Source organism: Balaenoptera physalus (assembly GCF_965194825.1).
Source record: "Balaenoptera physalus genome assembly, chromosome: 3".
Classification (NCBI taxonomy): Eukaryota; Metazoa; Chordata; class Mammalia; order Artiodactyla; family Balaenopteridae; genus Balaenoptera; species Balaenoptera physalus.
The window spans coordinates 172,105,361-172,121,669 of NC_138890.1; the positions used below are offsets into that span (position 1 = coordinate 172,105,361).

At 44.2% G+C, this 16,309-nt stretch overlaps 1 pseudogene across 1 annotated transcript; it reads right to left on the minus strand.

Annotated features, from left to right (window-relative positions):
- Nucleotides 1-4,264: 4,264 nt before the first annotated feature.
- LOC309657239 (serine palmitoyltransferase 1 pseudogene) lies at nt 4,265-16,005 on the minus strand (annotated as a pseudogene). The gene is made up of 2 exons (XR_014268347.1): nt 9,381-16,005; nt 4,265-4,653 (listed from the first exon to the last, which is right to left on the minus strand). The product of XR_014268347.1 is annotated as a serine palmitoyltransferase 1 pseudogene (transcript).
- Between the last annotated feature and the right edge of the window lie 304 nt (nt 16,006-16,309).

A 16,309-nucleotide genomic window follows, 5' to 3' on the forward strand; every position in this document is an offset into this window, starting at 1 on the left:
TTTCTCCTGGAAACCAAGGCAGAGGCACTAAGACATACACTTGTGTGTGACTAGGTCTGGGCTCCCAGGCCCCCAGGAGTCTCTCGGAGCATCAGGCTTCTCTGTAAGAGAAGAAGAGAGTGGAGACCGATTCCCAACATGGGAGGTGCCCGAAGGGGTCCCCAGTGATGTTGCCTTTCTATGTTTTGTTGGGGCATTTGACAAGTTGGAGAAGAAAAAGTGTCCTGAACCTAACAGAAATAGGGATTTGCTTAACTGAGTCCTAGAAAATCAAAATTGCTTGTCCAAGGAAACCATCCAAAGAATCTATTAGAGAATTTGGGAAGTGTCACCTCCTACCCACACTGTACCTCTGTGGCCCGAGGGTCCCTGGGGACCAGGAGAGAACAGGTAGCAGGCAGGCAGCACTCAGCACTTTTATTGGATGCAGCATCACTTTGCTCCTGGGGAAAACCAGACAAGTGGACCCCCAGCCCCAGGCTCCACAGGCAGAACCCTGACAGAGCACCTCCCACGAGGACGTGTCAGTCAGAGCCGCCCCCCAAGATGTGGTCATGTGGGGAAAGCCAGCTGCCATCCTGTTCATTCTCTCCATCTTTGCAGCCTTTCCCAGGATCTTCAAGGTGACCTGCTCTGAACTGGTGATTTTGAAGTCTTCTCAAGAGAAATCACTTGAAATCAGAGTTCAACCACCCATTACACTGTTAAACACACGTTCTCTGACCCAACCTCACAAGTGGATGGATGGCATATTCCAAAGATGCCCAAGGGTTCCCTGGCTCCCTGACACCCACAGTGCCAGAACCAGGAGAAGGGTCACACACCTTTTGAATCACAGATACTCAATTTGATTCACAGGTATCCAAAATTGCCTTGGTTTTTATATATTTCAGAGCCAAAAAGGTGCAACTATGGTAAAACCTCAATTATATGAAAATCCAAATCATGACAAGAGCTAGTCCAGGACTTCTGCATGAGATAGAACGCACATGCTTCAGACACAGTGGGGAGACTTTCCCATGTGCAAACCAGCAATTCGGTTCAATTCAACACCTATTTAAGAACATGCAGCATGTATCAGGCCCTGTGTTACCCATTGGAGATACAGCTGCAAATTATATGACCCTCCCCAGGTAGGCAGAGACAGACACGGAGAGGAATATCTGTAACACAGCGTGAAGTGATGTCAATTCCTACAAGAAAGAAGATGACATGGAAGCAGAAATGGAAATTTGGAAAAAGGGAACATTCTCGTTTCTGAGAAAGAGATACCTAGTTTTGGAGGAACATCTCCTTTACAGACAAGGGAACCTTGTGGGGGTGGGGAGATTTGGACAATTTGGAAATGGTCTGGAAGAAATGAAGATTCCCCAAACCAGCAAGACTACAACAAAAATCTGACCTGAAGGTCCCTTTACGTATCTACTGTCTGTTCCCTTTTCCAACGTGGTTCCATCAGAGGCAGAAAAATGGTGACCAACTTGAGATGCAGAGGAGAGGCTTCAGGTGGGCCCTCACCTGCCGTTTGCTGGCTGTGTATTTGGAGAGGCTGCCGTTTCCAGACCCCACTTTACTTATCTCAGAACAAAGCACTGATAGGGCCCCCTCGTGGGGTTGCAGTGAGGAAGGATCGAGATCATCCTTTTGATGGCCCAGCACACGGGAATCCTCAAAAGACAATCATTACTACGGTTGTTGTATAAAGTGGGGGGTATTTATTATATGATTTCCTGACACTCCTCTTACTTCATAAGCCAGTCAGACTAGGGGACCCCTGGACCTTGAGGCTGTGTCCCCCGAATCATCCCCAAGCTACGGATAGTGTTAGATTATAAAACAACCCCGGGAACAGGTTCTGACACAGAAGCATGAGGTTCAGGGGGAGCCTGGTCCCGCTGAGTCTCGGCTTATCCATCCCACATCACCAGTGCATGGTCCACTGGTCACCCCAGAGCACAAAGGGCAAAGATGTGGAGGGGCCGTGGCCCCAGGCAGCAAGCTTGAAACTTCCTTCAGCAACAGGGTCCACTCCTCCTTCTGTTACTGCTGAGCTGGACTTTCATTTCGGTTTTGTCTCATTACAAAATGCAGCAGGAGGGACTTCCCTGGTGGTCCAGTGGGTAAGACTCCGTGCTTCTAGTGCAGGGGGCCTGGGTTCGATCCCTGGTCGGGGAACTAGATCTTGCATGCATGCCACAACAAAGAGTTTGCATGCCACAACTGCGAAGCCCACATGCCACAACTAAAAAGATCCCACATGCCACAACAAAGATCCCACATGCTGCAACTAAGACCCAGCACAGCCAAAATAAATAAATATTTTTTTTTTAAGAAATGTTTATTTTAAAAAAGAAACCACTCAATCCATCTTAAAAAAAATAAGAAAGAAAATGCAGCAGGAAGCATCTTCTGGGACAGGCTTTGCTGGAATTGCTCATGGTCTGTTGCCGTGATTCCTCCCCTGAGCTCATCCTGCACAGATGCCTGGACACGTTCCAGAAGCACCACAGTTGCCTCACTGCGCCTGTCAGGATGCTGCTCCTTACGTCACAAGGAGAAGGGTGGTCATATCCGAGATCCAGGGTACCCTCTGTGCAAACTCCAGTGCACACAAAAATGTGCTTCTCAGCCTCCAGGGCTGCCCCTCTGAGCATCCGTGACTTGTCTCCTGGCTCGTTGCAGAAAGGCTCTAATGTGGTACAAGAGTTCTGCGGGCCAGGACACAGGTCCTGCCTGGAGAGTCAGTGCTGGGTCACCTCGAAGTTGGGTGGTGGGACAGAACCACACCCTTCTCCCTCATCGGGCCACTCAGAGGTGCTGCTACATGACCCACCCAGGATGCCCACTGCGGCACCTTCCTGGGCAGAAGGCAAGGCCTGGGCACAGAAGTTCAATGAAAACCAGGGCAATGAAGCTTTGCTTGTGGCAGAAAAGAATCCCTCAGCACTCTCTGGTGACCGGCTCCCAGAAGCCTCTGACCCCATCTTGGCCACACCCAACTGGAGACAGAGAGAGAGAATCAAGGGAAAGGTGATATGAGTCGGCTGCATTTGGGAGCCGTCTCATGATTTTAAACCCAAAAACTTTAAATTCCCATTGAATTCAAGGATCTGTGTTGGAAGAAACTAAACCAATTGGATCCTCTCTCAGTTATGAAATGTTAGCTTTATACTTCTTTAATGTCTTTTTGTTGGTCTATTTTCTTTGACAGCTGGGAAGTGATCAGGAAAAGGTAACTATTGTTGCCTGTTCATTTGTATCCCACCTTCTGCCTTACAGGCTTTGGGCAGCAGTCGGCTTACTAGCTCTACCCAAAGCTACTAAGTGTCCAGGTTTGTGCGAATAATTTGTCCGTTATTAACTCCGCTAGTACATCTTCACCCCCAGAACTGTTCACGCCCCCGACACGCACAGTCACACCACACACAAAGTGTGTTCAAGTTCCAAGCCATCAAGCCAACTTGCTGCCACCCGACTTCTGCAGTGAAGTGTTCTTCTGTAGCAACTGAATGAGCATCTCTCATCAATTCTGAAAGTCTCTTAATAAAGACCTTGTGTCATGACTGCCTGGCTAAAAAATCCCACATCAGGTACGATGTATCCCATAGCTAAGAGAATCTGAGACCCCCAGTGGGATCAATAAAGACATCGAGAGTTTCTTATTTTGGTGTTTTGGAAGATGAAATGCACACCTCTAAATGACTTCATATGAAAAAACACACAATATTGTAAAACATGACCAGATCTAGAGGGCCTGGGCCTTGGGATGCATTCTTGTTCACCACGGAGGTGCCCAGGCCAGGCCAGTGGGATGTGATCAAGGAAAGATGGGGACAATCACAAAACAACCACCCTCTACAGCAACTTTTGAGACTCAGGTTTCCCGTCCTCCAGGGAAGGGAGGCTCCTTGTATCTTGTTGGCCGCCCTGTCAGTCCCATCGATCAACGCTGCGTGACCTCTGCTCCCTTGCACCTTGGGCTGCCAGTGTTGGCACAAGGTTGGCTTACGCAGACCCAAAGCAACGGCATCATCCAGATGGCGCTGTCCTCAGCCATCTCCCCTGCACTGGCCCCTGTTGCTGTGTTTGTTTTCACACCATCAATGCACGTGGCAGGCTCCCACACCCACTGACACCAGTACCCCATGTCATACTCATGGGTTAGTATTATTTTTATTTTGACAGACACATGCAGTGATAAAAATTATACTAAACCATGAGCTAAAGAAAACCAACACAGATTGAGTCCTTCTGTGATTTAAAAAAAAAAAACAAAAACTCATTGATTTTTTTTTTTTTTAATTCCAAGTAGTATATTCTTTGAAGAAAATTTTGGTGTCTCTGCTCTACTGTTGCCCCAAGCATAGGATCACCTGAGTTCTTCCCTTTTCCAAAACCGAGCATCAGCCAGAGAGGGCCCAACAAGGTGGTCTTTGTCACAGGGGTGGTGTGGTTGTCTCTGGGGATCATATGAGGACTGACACCCCCCAGGGGACCATCTCTGGATGATGGTGCCACCTGTGTGCCAACCTCCTCCTTTCCCATCCCAGGCTGACCAGGTCCCCAAGCCCCTTGTCCCTCTCTGCTCCTCTTCTTTCTCTCTGTGTTATCAGTATCTTCTCTAAATTCCTGAGCCCCCGTCCACTTCAGCCCCTCCTAGTGATGTAGGGGAGAGAAAACACAAAGTAACAACAGAAGTCAAAATACAGCAGTAATAATTTCACGTAAATTCTTCTCTTTCGGGTTTATAAATCTAAAGTTTATCTAAATATTTCAAATTTAGTTTCACAGAAATAGCAGTTCATAAATAACCCCTCTGCAGACCCTTTTTTTTTTTTTAAACATCTTTATTGGAGTATAATTGCTTTACAATGGTGTGTTAGTTTCTGCTTTATAACAAAGTGAATCAGTTATACATATACATATGTTCCCATATCTCTTCCCTCTTGCATCTCCCTCCCTCCCACCCTCCCTATCCCACCCCTCTAGGTGGTCACAAAGCACCGAGCTGATCTCCCTGTGCTATGCGGCTGCTTCCCACTAGCTATCTATTTTACATTTGGTAGTGTATATATGTCCATGCCACTCTCTCACCCTGTCACATCTTACCCCTCCCCCTCCCCATATCCTCAAGTCCATTCTCTAGTAGGTCTGTGTCTTTATTCCCATCTTGCCACTAGGTTCTTCATGACCTTTTTATTTTTTTTTTTCCTTAGATTCCATATATATGTGTTAGCATACGGTATTTGTTTTTCTCTTTCTGACTTACTTCACTCTGTATGACAGACTCTAACTCCATCCACCTCACTACAAATACCTCCATTTCATTTCTTTTTATGGCTGAGCAGACTCTTGTATGTACTTGATGAGTTTCTACCTGGGGTTATGCTGTAGATGTTTATCCATGTTGATGTATACAGCCCAGAAAATCTGTTCCCTGGAAGAATCAAATGTCTCTCTCTTAAAAAATCGATCTTAATAACGTTTCTAAGGTTGGGTTAAACAAGTAGCACTAAATAAATTTTGATAAAATTTTTAAATAGTAGATGATTTCTGAAAGGAAGATATTCCTAGCAAGAGGTAGCATAGGGTCTGTTCTTATTAGCATCAAATGAACTTATTGAAGTTGAATATCAATTATTTCCAAATGATCATTGAAGCCTTGTTTTTACTTTTTCATAAATTTAAATAGGCCAAAAAATGTTAAATTACTTTAGAATAATTTAGATTTTAAATTACTCAGTGTTCATTTCCAACTCCGTAGGCCTGAGGGGGAAGTGTACTTTTAATAGGATTGTTTACTGATAAATAAAAGGCGGATGGTCTCCTACAATTTCTGCAGTTTCTGTTGGAAACTTCACGGAGCTCCCTAGGAAGGGGTGGGCTATAACTTAACCACATTTGGATGAAAAGCAAACAACAGGCCTTAAAGTGCCAGGCCTCTTCGTTTAGCCTCCTCTCTGTCTCCAGGAAAGGACATGATGCAGAGATGGGAAGTTCCTCTGTGTCTGCCCAAAAGGACGGAGGAGACTTGATGGGGCACTACTGGGGTGAAGTTCACGGCCCCTCGGCTCTCCTGCTCCCACCGCCAAGTGGGGAGAGCGGGCTCAGGAGGTGGAAGGATGGTTATTGTAGGTTAGAAAGCTGACTTGATTTCTGAAAAGTTAACAGAGGAAACCACTCTTTTCCAGGAGGACTCAGAGCCCTGCTGAAAGGACGCAGAGTTGCAGGTCCTCTGCCTGGGGCCTGGCACGGGCTGGCCCTGTCCCCCTGCTCTGTTCTCTGCCGCCACCTCCTCTGTCTCCACAAGGGCCTCCTCTTCTGCTTTTTGGGTGGTTACCGTCCACTGAAAGCACTCGGAGGAGGCCTGGGGCACCGGATCACGGAGAATCCCTCCCAGTACAAAAACAGGCCACAGCAGGAATGGGAAAAAAGTTCCAGAAGTAGAGAATGGTGATGGTTGCACAACATTGTGAATGGGATGTACGCCGCTGTGGTGTACAGTTAAAAATGGTTACAGTGGCAATCACATGTATGTTACATATACAATGTAATATATATTATATAAGAAATTATATATACATTAAAATAAAATTATATAGAAGATATATGACATGAATTATATACACACATAATATAAAAGTAAATAAACAACAAAATTATATATGTAAATTATGTGTACACTTATAGTATAATTATATATAACATTTATTATATCTTGCATATTGTATATCATATATATATATATATATATATATATATATAAACACAACAAAAACGTTTTTAAAAAATAGGCCACTGCCATACAATGTACTCTTGAGCAAAATGAGAAAGCTTACAAGAATTAAAAAATAAAAACTCCTAGACATGAGTTGTTCCCTTTTGAGAAAGGTGTGAACCATTTTCAAGAATAAGCAAGCATCCTGCTTGCACATCAAAAAGAGAATAAATGATACATTAAATAAACAGCAATTTAAAAAGGATCATTTTCTAACAAGGTTTTGTTCCCCTGAGAACCATAGGAGTTGTCAGCATTCCTTAAGATGACAAATCTTTTTTCCCCTTAATTAGCATCTCTGCAGACAAACTGCCCCAAACAGATGGCTATAAAGCCAGCTGCATATAGTTATTTTTTTGTAAAAACAAATAAAAGGAAGAAAATCAACAGCAGCAAGACTTGAGCCGATTAAATTGCATTGAATTTCATTTCCAGTTCAATTGATAATTTATTCTCTAACCCCAAAATAATCACACAACTCTCAGAGTCAGAAAGAAACGTCATCGGTAAACGGGTTCTCTGGCATCTAAGGCTCGCTGCATTCAATGACGAGTCCTCGGTTCTAAAAGCAGTCATGTCAATACTCAATATTTTATTTCCTGACTTTTTTACCTTGATTCTCCCGAAATGGACCTAAGACATTTCTTCCTAAATATATGCATATACGATTATCCTCTACAATTTGTCATCCAGTGGTGTACCCAGTTCAATTACAGGAAGTCAGACAATGCCCATTTCAAGGCATCTCAAAATCCAAATGCAGTAATGAATTACCAGCTAGAAGGCTGTAAAGCAGAGACGCGTTTATAACGCATGAGCTCTGCATGTACACACTCCCAGACCTGGTTTAAATGAAGCTTCGGTGGCTTCCATTCAGGGGAGCTGCCAATGGACCAGGCCTGTGGCTATGGGCCTGCTGTGAATTACTCACTGGATTTTCACACAGGTCCCCTGGTCGTTGATGTTACAGTCCGCACTTCACCTGCAACAGTAATGTGGCACAGTTACATCATTTGCTCAAGGCCACAGGCCAGTATGTGGAGAAGTGGGATGGGAGGGAGGGATGCTGATCTCCCAGCTCTGTGCTGCCTAGCTCTTACCTTTGCAGACCCTACCTGCCCGCAGCTTCTTGAACCTTCCATGATTTACAGCGTGTCCTTCAAATCCACTAGGGCTTTACCTCCTAAAGGTATTTATTTTTTAATATTACATTATATATTATAATATCATATCATAATGATATTATAATATATGTTATACACAATATATTACACATTATATATTGTATGATGTTGCTATTTGTTTACATTATATTTATATATAATCTATTTATTTTCAATTGTGTTCAACACAATCGAAGAAAGTTCTCATATACTCACTGTTTCAAAAGTGCCTGCTGAGATTTTCTTTCATTTGTTTATTCTGTTTTGTTTCAGTCACAAATGATTGGATTATTAACCTTATACCTCTTTCAGAGTGTGAAGGTATGACTTTGCTTAGCTTTATTCTAGGTCATTCTCTGTATTTGAGGGGAAGGAGCTTCACTGTCCTTGGTGCGCGTAACAGGAAAATAGCTTCATCTGCAGTCTCTGGGTGCCTTCCCTGGAGACACCCCCTTGCCTGTGGGCCCCTCCAAAGCTGCCCACCCCCTTTTCTCATATAACCAAGGTTATCTGATGGGTTGACCCTCCACTGGAGAAATGTATCCAGTCATTACTTACTTTCTGAAATGCAAGCCCTTGGATGCCCTTCAATTAGCAATTCAGAACGTCTCCCGTCTGAGCTACTAAATTAGCCACCGTCCACTCGCGTCTGTCACTTGCTAACATGAGAAGGATGCGGTCCCTCTCCTCCCACTGGCTTTGCACTGAGCTGGAAGGTAGAGGAGCAGCCGGGCCAGACCACATGAGCTCATCCCCTGAGAGATAAGGCTCACAGGCTATGGTTTGGTAATATACTCTCAGCTGCTATTAACTAAAAAACAAACGATGCTTCTCCTGGGCCTGGTCCCTCCCTGTCTCCCCACGCCTGCTTCCCTGAAACTAGAGAGATGTGCCAGTGAGAGGTCCCAGGTCATCAGCGGGAAAAGGCCCCAAGGGCGATGCAGTCCTGCCTCACTCATGGCTCAGGCACACTCTCTCCTGCTCTGACTGTCCCCCAGCCTGGCCTTGTCTCCCCAGCCGGAAGCCAGGAGCCTGAGGTTCAGGCTGGGCTCTTGGCGGGCAGGCGCGGTCACAGACCCGCCTCCCTGTGTGGCTGTGAGCTGTGGTGTTCCCTGGCCTCGGGGGAGGGGACACGGCACTGTGCCAGACCCGCTCTGGGGATTCTGATTAGGAGTTGGGGCTGAAGCATCCAAGAGGAAAAGGGTCCCTTTGCCAAGCCCCTTGCCAGGTGCTCACGCTTCACCTGGGGTCCTTGTAAAGAGGTGTGGACCTTGCATCCATCCGTGGCACCTCTGGGTCTACACCAATCTGAACATGATCTGACAAACAGAAATCTATAAAGCACCTTCCCTGTCTTTGCTTCTGCTACCGAGAAACTCTGAGTCAAATCTAACGTTCAACATAGAAACTGTACCATCTTGTGTTCGTAATATCCTTACCTTCTCCTCCTGCTATATGATCTTGAACTTTTGTGTTTATCTGAATGACTCAGCTTCATTTATCTTTTCTTATCAACAGCTTCAAATCCTCTGGAAAAGAAGACAAAGAAAAAAAATTAAATACTAAGTCACTTACTTTTTCACGGTTTAGAAGTAAATGATATTTTTGCACCGTGTCCTCAGATCCTTCCTGCCGTGGGGCAGGATTTGAGTGAGTTGATGAATTAAATGCCTGCAGCACATCAGAACCATAAGGTTTCCTTCACCTTCACCAGGAGAGGAATGCAGAAACTTCCTTTGATTCTGGAAAAGGACTGCATGCCCATGCAGGTGTACTGCTGTGGGACAGGGTTTCTTGTGGTTTATGGCACTGGATTTGATTCTTCAGAGCTGATTATTCATTTATTTGTTCATTCATCCCCTCAACAACCTTATGTAACGTATAGTCGAAACATGAAAAGCTCAGTGTACTGGAAATTAGAACAGTATCCTCAGGAAGCCTAAAGAACTGGCTTAGAAATGGATTTTGACTCGAGAATAGCTGACCAGGAAGGACAAAGGAGGTAGGAGATGGTGTATGCAGAAGGGGGAGGGGATGAGAAAGCATGGGAAGTTTGTGCGCTGAGATCAGAGCACTAGGGACACGGAGTGGGACCAGGTCTGGCTTCCTGGGCATGTGACTTGCTCTGTCACACAGGGCCTGGGGCTTAGAAGGACCCCCTACTTGGTTTAATGCTCTGCTGTCATCATCTTGGCATTTTTCACTTTTGAATAAGTGGCCCTGCATCTTAATTTTGCATCAGGCCCTGCAAATTATGCAGCTGGTCCTAAAGAGAGGTAAGGCAGGAGAACCTGAAAGATGGTGAGAGATAGTGACAGGCGGACGGAGGATGGTTTTCCACACTGGGGGTTTTGGTAATAGAGTCAGTGGGGGCTTTTGAAAGCCTCCCTTCCACAGCTGCCCCTGCCGGCCTCCTGTTCCTGGGATGAATCATATCCGGGCTCAGTTCCTTCCCCGCCCACCTGGACCAGAGGCTTCATCGCCCGGACTGCTCTCAGCCAACATGCTAACCCTCTGCTCGTGGACGCTGCTGGGTCCTTGTCCAGCCTCACAGCTTCTCCAGCACAGCAGGTCAGGCTTGATGGGAAGACACACAGAGATGGAAACTCTATGATTTCTCAAGCCACACCACCCCTTTTACTTGTCCTAATCTGCTCCCTCCCTGCTACCTGCTATGACCCATCAACCCATCACGCCTCCTGTTCCACATGCAGCTCCACAGCCCCACACTCGGACGATTTCCCTTCCTACTTCATTCAGACGGTCCTTCCACCCACCACATCTTCATCCCCAGTCATCTTCTCCTCTTTGGGAGGACCCCAGGTGTGTGGGGGGCGACCCCGTCTGCGCTCACCGTGGCCTCTTTGCGTGACTTCGGACCTGTTTGTAGACTTTTTCTCCTCTGCTCTCAGATTCTCCCTCTCTTCTGGACTCTTTGCATAAGCCAATAAACAAGCTCAGTTTCCTCTAATCTGAATAAATAAATGCATGTGTAAACGCCCCCTCTTCCCCACCAACTTCGTCAGGCTTCTCTCCTTCCTCGAGCTGTTGCACCTTCACGATCCCAGACGCACAGCTCTGTCCAGTCCCTGCTTCTCCCTTCATGGGGTGTCCTCTTCCCCCGTGACCTGACTTGGCTTTTTGTCCTGGTTCTTTCTCTCTGTCACAGCTCAAGGATCACCTGGTCCAACTCATAGGTCTACAGCCGGGATTCAGACCCAGGTCTGTCTGATTCCGGAGCGGGAGAGGAGATACCCAAACAAGGAAGTGGTCACTGAACACGCTCCCTGCAACTTCCTTTTTCACCTGACTCGGCTCTATCTTTGGTCTGGTGGCAAATATTCATCCTTCCTCCTCTCTCCATGACGCTGGGTCTGAAAACACGAGTCACTTTGGTTGATGGGATGTGAGCAGGCTGATGCAAGTGGCTGCTTCAGATGCCACCTCATCCTTGGCTCAGCTCCTGCCATCCTGTCTCGCATCCCAGGTGGCCACTGGTCCAGGACAAGAAAACACCTGGAGGAGACCTGAGCCTGACAGTCTGGAGCCCAGGGCATTCAAGCCCTGCCAATGCTAGCCAACCCACAGATCCTTAAGCAAGAAGAAGTCTTTGCTATTGGAAACCACTGATGTTCGGGCTTGTTTGATACACAGCATTAGCATAGCAAAAGCTGACTAATACACTCTCCCATATGTTGGGATTACCAGTAAGAAGTGAAATACATCCACAAAGCTTACAGAATAAAGAGAAAGGGAAAATGCTAAGTCCTTAGAAGACCCACAGGCAAGACGAAGTCAGCTTTTAGTGAAAGCTGTGTTTATAGACAGAAGCTTCCAAATCGGTTTTCTGAAAAACACAGCAGTAACTGGCTGGTCCACAAATCCCCTCCCGAAGACTGTCATAAAGACCCTTTTTCCCCTTGACCTTGTGATGACATACAGAGGGCGCTCCACGGGAGCATGGCTGTTGCTCCCACCCCCGCCCCTTACTCATTCCACCCCAGGGGGGCCCGAATGGCTTCTGTCACGGGTAAATTTGAGAGAAGGAACAGAAGCCCCTTTTCTCTCCTTTCTCCACGCGGACCATGCAGTCTGGTCTGTTGTCTACCCTGCTGCAGGGGCTTTCCCCTAGGAAGGACTTACTCAGTGACTGGGTGAGTGGATAGCAGAATTGAGGGATGGGGGCACAAGTCCATTTTTTCACAGACATAACTACATTTTAGGGGAAAAAAATGTTATTGGGAATAAAGTTTTATCCCTAGTGGCTTGACACCTACATTATTTCTCAGCTGGGCCCTAATTCAGGCAGGCAGGAAAGAAAGGGACGTTAATGACTAATCTCCTAAGACTTCAAAATAAAATAATTTACAGTAACATAGAGTAGTATAAAAATCATATATGTCAGGGAAGAAATCACTGGGTTTACATCTGAGATCCATGAAGGGGTAAGCAAGAGGTACCCTTCTGTAACTTATGCACTGCCTACCTTGGAAGAGCATGGCATATCCATGTCAAAGACCTTTCGATGAAGGAGGTTCCCATATTAAGATGTGGAACAGGCTAAACTATGAGAAACTACCTTAAATCAATTAAGTTTGTCCTTTTGTGTTAGAACAGTGATCAACTGTAGCATAAATAATGGTTTGGGCCTTGAAGACACCTGTCGATGCTGCTCAAATGTTAATGAGACAAACACTCCTGCTAAAGATTTTAAAAAATATATCTACCTTTCAGACATACTTGGTACGTTCAAAACACTGCCTCTTGCTGAAAGGACTAACAGCGGTAATGGACCATGGAAGCTTCTGTAAAAGGCACGTGAAGACAGCTGATAATTGAAGTTGGAAGGACCTTAATGAATTGCTAGTTGTTACTACCAATTTTCTAGGCTTGCACCAAAGTTTCCATCTCTAGCAGCTTCAACATAACCAAGTCTTTGGAAGTATGGAGAGTCCATAGAATTAAAATGTTTTCCAGGAACATTTTTCTGGAACATCTCAGGTCGACTCTGTGCAGAAGGGACTTTCCCCATCAGGGTCTCAACCTTCTCACCATCTAGGGAACTTCATATCCTCCCATTTGTAAGAAGGCTTTAAGCAAAACTTTATTAAGTAAGGAAAAATTGTTTTCTCATTTATATTTATCAAAGATAAATACCAAGTCCTCCATCTACTTAGAAAACCCAGTTTAAGCACATCAAATTGCTATCATTCAAGCCAATAATGAAACTTCACATTTACATGATTTCCATGCTGCTATCCAAGCAAATGTGTCTTATTCACTGGAAAGATCTGTTAATAGTTCAGAGACCCCCTTTACTACCTTCTCTGCCCCCAGGAGTCTGTCTGTCAATTGGGATACACTGATTTAAAGGATCTGCCTACTAAAATCCTATGAGTAAACCTCTGCCAATAATCCTACAACAATTAAATATTGCCAGAATAGGGGGAATTTTTTCTATTCATTCACCTAATTGGATAAGAGTTTCTTACTTCACCCAGTGTCCAACATGGAAAATTACAAGTTGATTGAGGAAGGAATGAACAACAGAGAGATAGGGGTTAATGGAAATAAAAGTGGGGAAAGTGCACATAGAGCTGACTTGTATGAGATTCCACAGTGAGCCCTCATGGATGTACAGAGGTTGGTAAAGTGTCCTGGGGAAGAAGGAAAAGATGCTGTAAGCAAAAGCAGTGCCCCAATCCTTCTTTGTTTTTTGTTTCTTTGTTTTTGTTTTTTTTAAATCAGGAATGTATGTTTATTTCATTATAAAAAACAAAACAAAGCAGATTCATCCCCCAAAGAGTACTGTGTCCTTTAAAGCAGTAGCAATCACAAGGCACATATGTACAAAATACCTCAAGCAAAATAGAAACTAAACATTAAAAAAAATACGTTATTTAAAAAGATGTTGAAGACCATTTGTTAATATGAACATATATTATAAAATGACATTTTTAATATAATTTTATTCCTTTCCCTTTAATAAGAGATGGAGTAATAGTGTAATATTTATGTACTATCTTGTGGCACATATCACAAACATTTATACCACCCAACTTGGTTTGCTAAGGGAAAAACAGATAGCTAAAGCACAGCTTAAAAATTTTATTTTTAGCACTTCCACATCTTTTTTAGATATCTGGAATTCATAAGCTGAAAAGAAATAAAGGTCTCATTTTCTTTAGCTTAGAAAAAGCCTGTAGTTATACACCCCTAGGAAACCCACTATACAAAAAAGAATACATTCAAAATATTCTAAAATATCAAGGACATGATTTCTATTTTGGGATCATCACAATAATCCTCCTCCAAAAACAGATTAGAAGCCAACACATAATGAATGTAAAGGTCAACTTACTAAAATAAAATAGTATTTGATTTAAATTGTTGCTCACTTAGGAAGTATAATGACTATTCTCTGGTCAAAGATGCTAAGATTCACTGTTATAAATGGTGCAACATCAGTATTTAGTGTATATAAAAATTCTAGGATTCAAATATATTTTAATGAAAAGTTTATAATAATCACACAAAAAGTATTCCTTTATATATTAACCACGATTGAGCTTCACATGACGAAGACTGAAAAAGATGTGGTTGAATTAGATCTTCAATACCTTTTGTATCATATATGCTGAAGTGCCTCTAAGCTTTAATGTTGCAGACAATTTTCTATGAGATATTAAGGAGTGCTCACAATCTTTACCATTAGAAGGGAAAGAAGATAAACTGAAGCTCCATTTTTAAACAATGACAACAAAAAGAAGAATATAAAAATCTAGTATTAATAAAACATTTAAATAGTACAAAATAGCAGAATTTAAATATCAGTTATATGCTGTCATTACTTGGGCTTTTGGATGTGTTTTCTTTTAAGTAACCAGCATCCTTCTCATCTAGTGACACCCCATCTGGTACCCACAGGCCCCCTCTGGCTCGCTCTGCAGTGACTCTGAGGTCTGTCTGCGTGTTGCGTGGTGAGCGGCCACCAGACCCCAGACTAAAGCAGCACGGTCTGGGCCACCTTGCTGACCGTGGACACAGCTTTCTCCAGTTCCTCTTCTGTTTGTTCCCCTGTGACCACAGCCCTAATGCACGGGGAGGGGAGATACTTCTCTTCTTTCTCCAGGTAGCGCTCCTAAGTTCACGCGATGCCTCTGTCCGTGCACTGAGTTACAATTTCCTGAAGTAGTTTAACCTCTCTTTCTCGACACCCGGTGTTCTCTTCCAGCAGGAGGTGAAATGCCGGAGAAATGAACTCACCCACCACTCTTAATCCAGAAATGCCTTGTAAAGCTTTATGGATTCGTTTGCACTTTTCCTGGATTTTCTTCCATGATGTTGAGGGTCTCAGTTGCAGCAGCAGCTAACAGGGGAGGGGTAACGAAGCTGAAAAGCAGTATCCCTGGCCGGAAAGTCACAGATGGTCAGTTACGGAAGACCTGCCACAGCAGAAACCCCCAACAGAAGCAAGTGAATGCTCCGTGTTGGCACTGATAAGATCAATATGATCAATATTGATTCCAAAATGCTCAGTGACTCCTCGGTCATGCTCCCCCAGGACTCCAAACGAAAGGCTTTCCTCCAGAAAGATCCTTGCTTTATGTTTGTACTTTAACTGAACCAGTTCTGGAAGAGGGCAAATTGTTCCAATATTCATGTACAAGCCTTCGACTACAAAGAAACGTCGAGTTACACAAGCCTTGCGAGGATTCTTTTGATCTTCCGTCTCTTGTTCTTTTAGTGGTTGTTCCAGGTCATCCGTATCATTATGGTTAAATAGCTTACTATCACTACGTGATGCCTGTAATCCCTTCTGAATAGCAAAGCAGGCAGCTTTATCTACAGACACAATGTCCCCTCTCTTAGAGCAAGCAGGAGTAGCACTGGCTATCACGGCAAATCCATATGAGTGTATAATGGCTGCTTCCGTCTTCATACATTTTGCCAGGCTGTCTTCCAAATCCAAGTGCACATCAATGTGCCATAAAATCCTTTAGGTCCACAAGTTCCCACACCATACTTCTTTAGAGATGCCAAAGATGCTGCCTTGAGCCTAGGGTTATTCCAATAGGTTGTCATTGGAAAGTCATTTTAAAAATGTATTTAGAAATGGAAATACAAATAATTTTCAAACATTAGACAGAAAGAAAGCAATGATGATTCACAACAGTTAAAAGAATTCAGAAGGTGGGGACAGGGAAATTGCTGACAATTTCATATATAAACTTTCAGGTCATGGCACAAATAACTTTAAAACTACATACATGTTGCATATGTTTGGGTACACAGCAAGACTCCTCAAATTCTGCATACACGGTGCACAGAAATTAGAAGCAAAACCAGACATCTAAGACTATTTTTA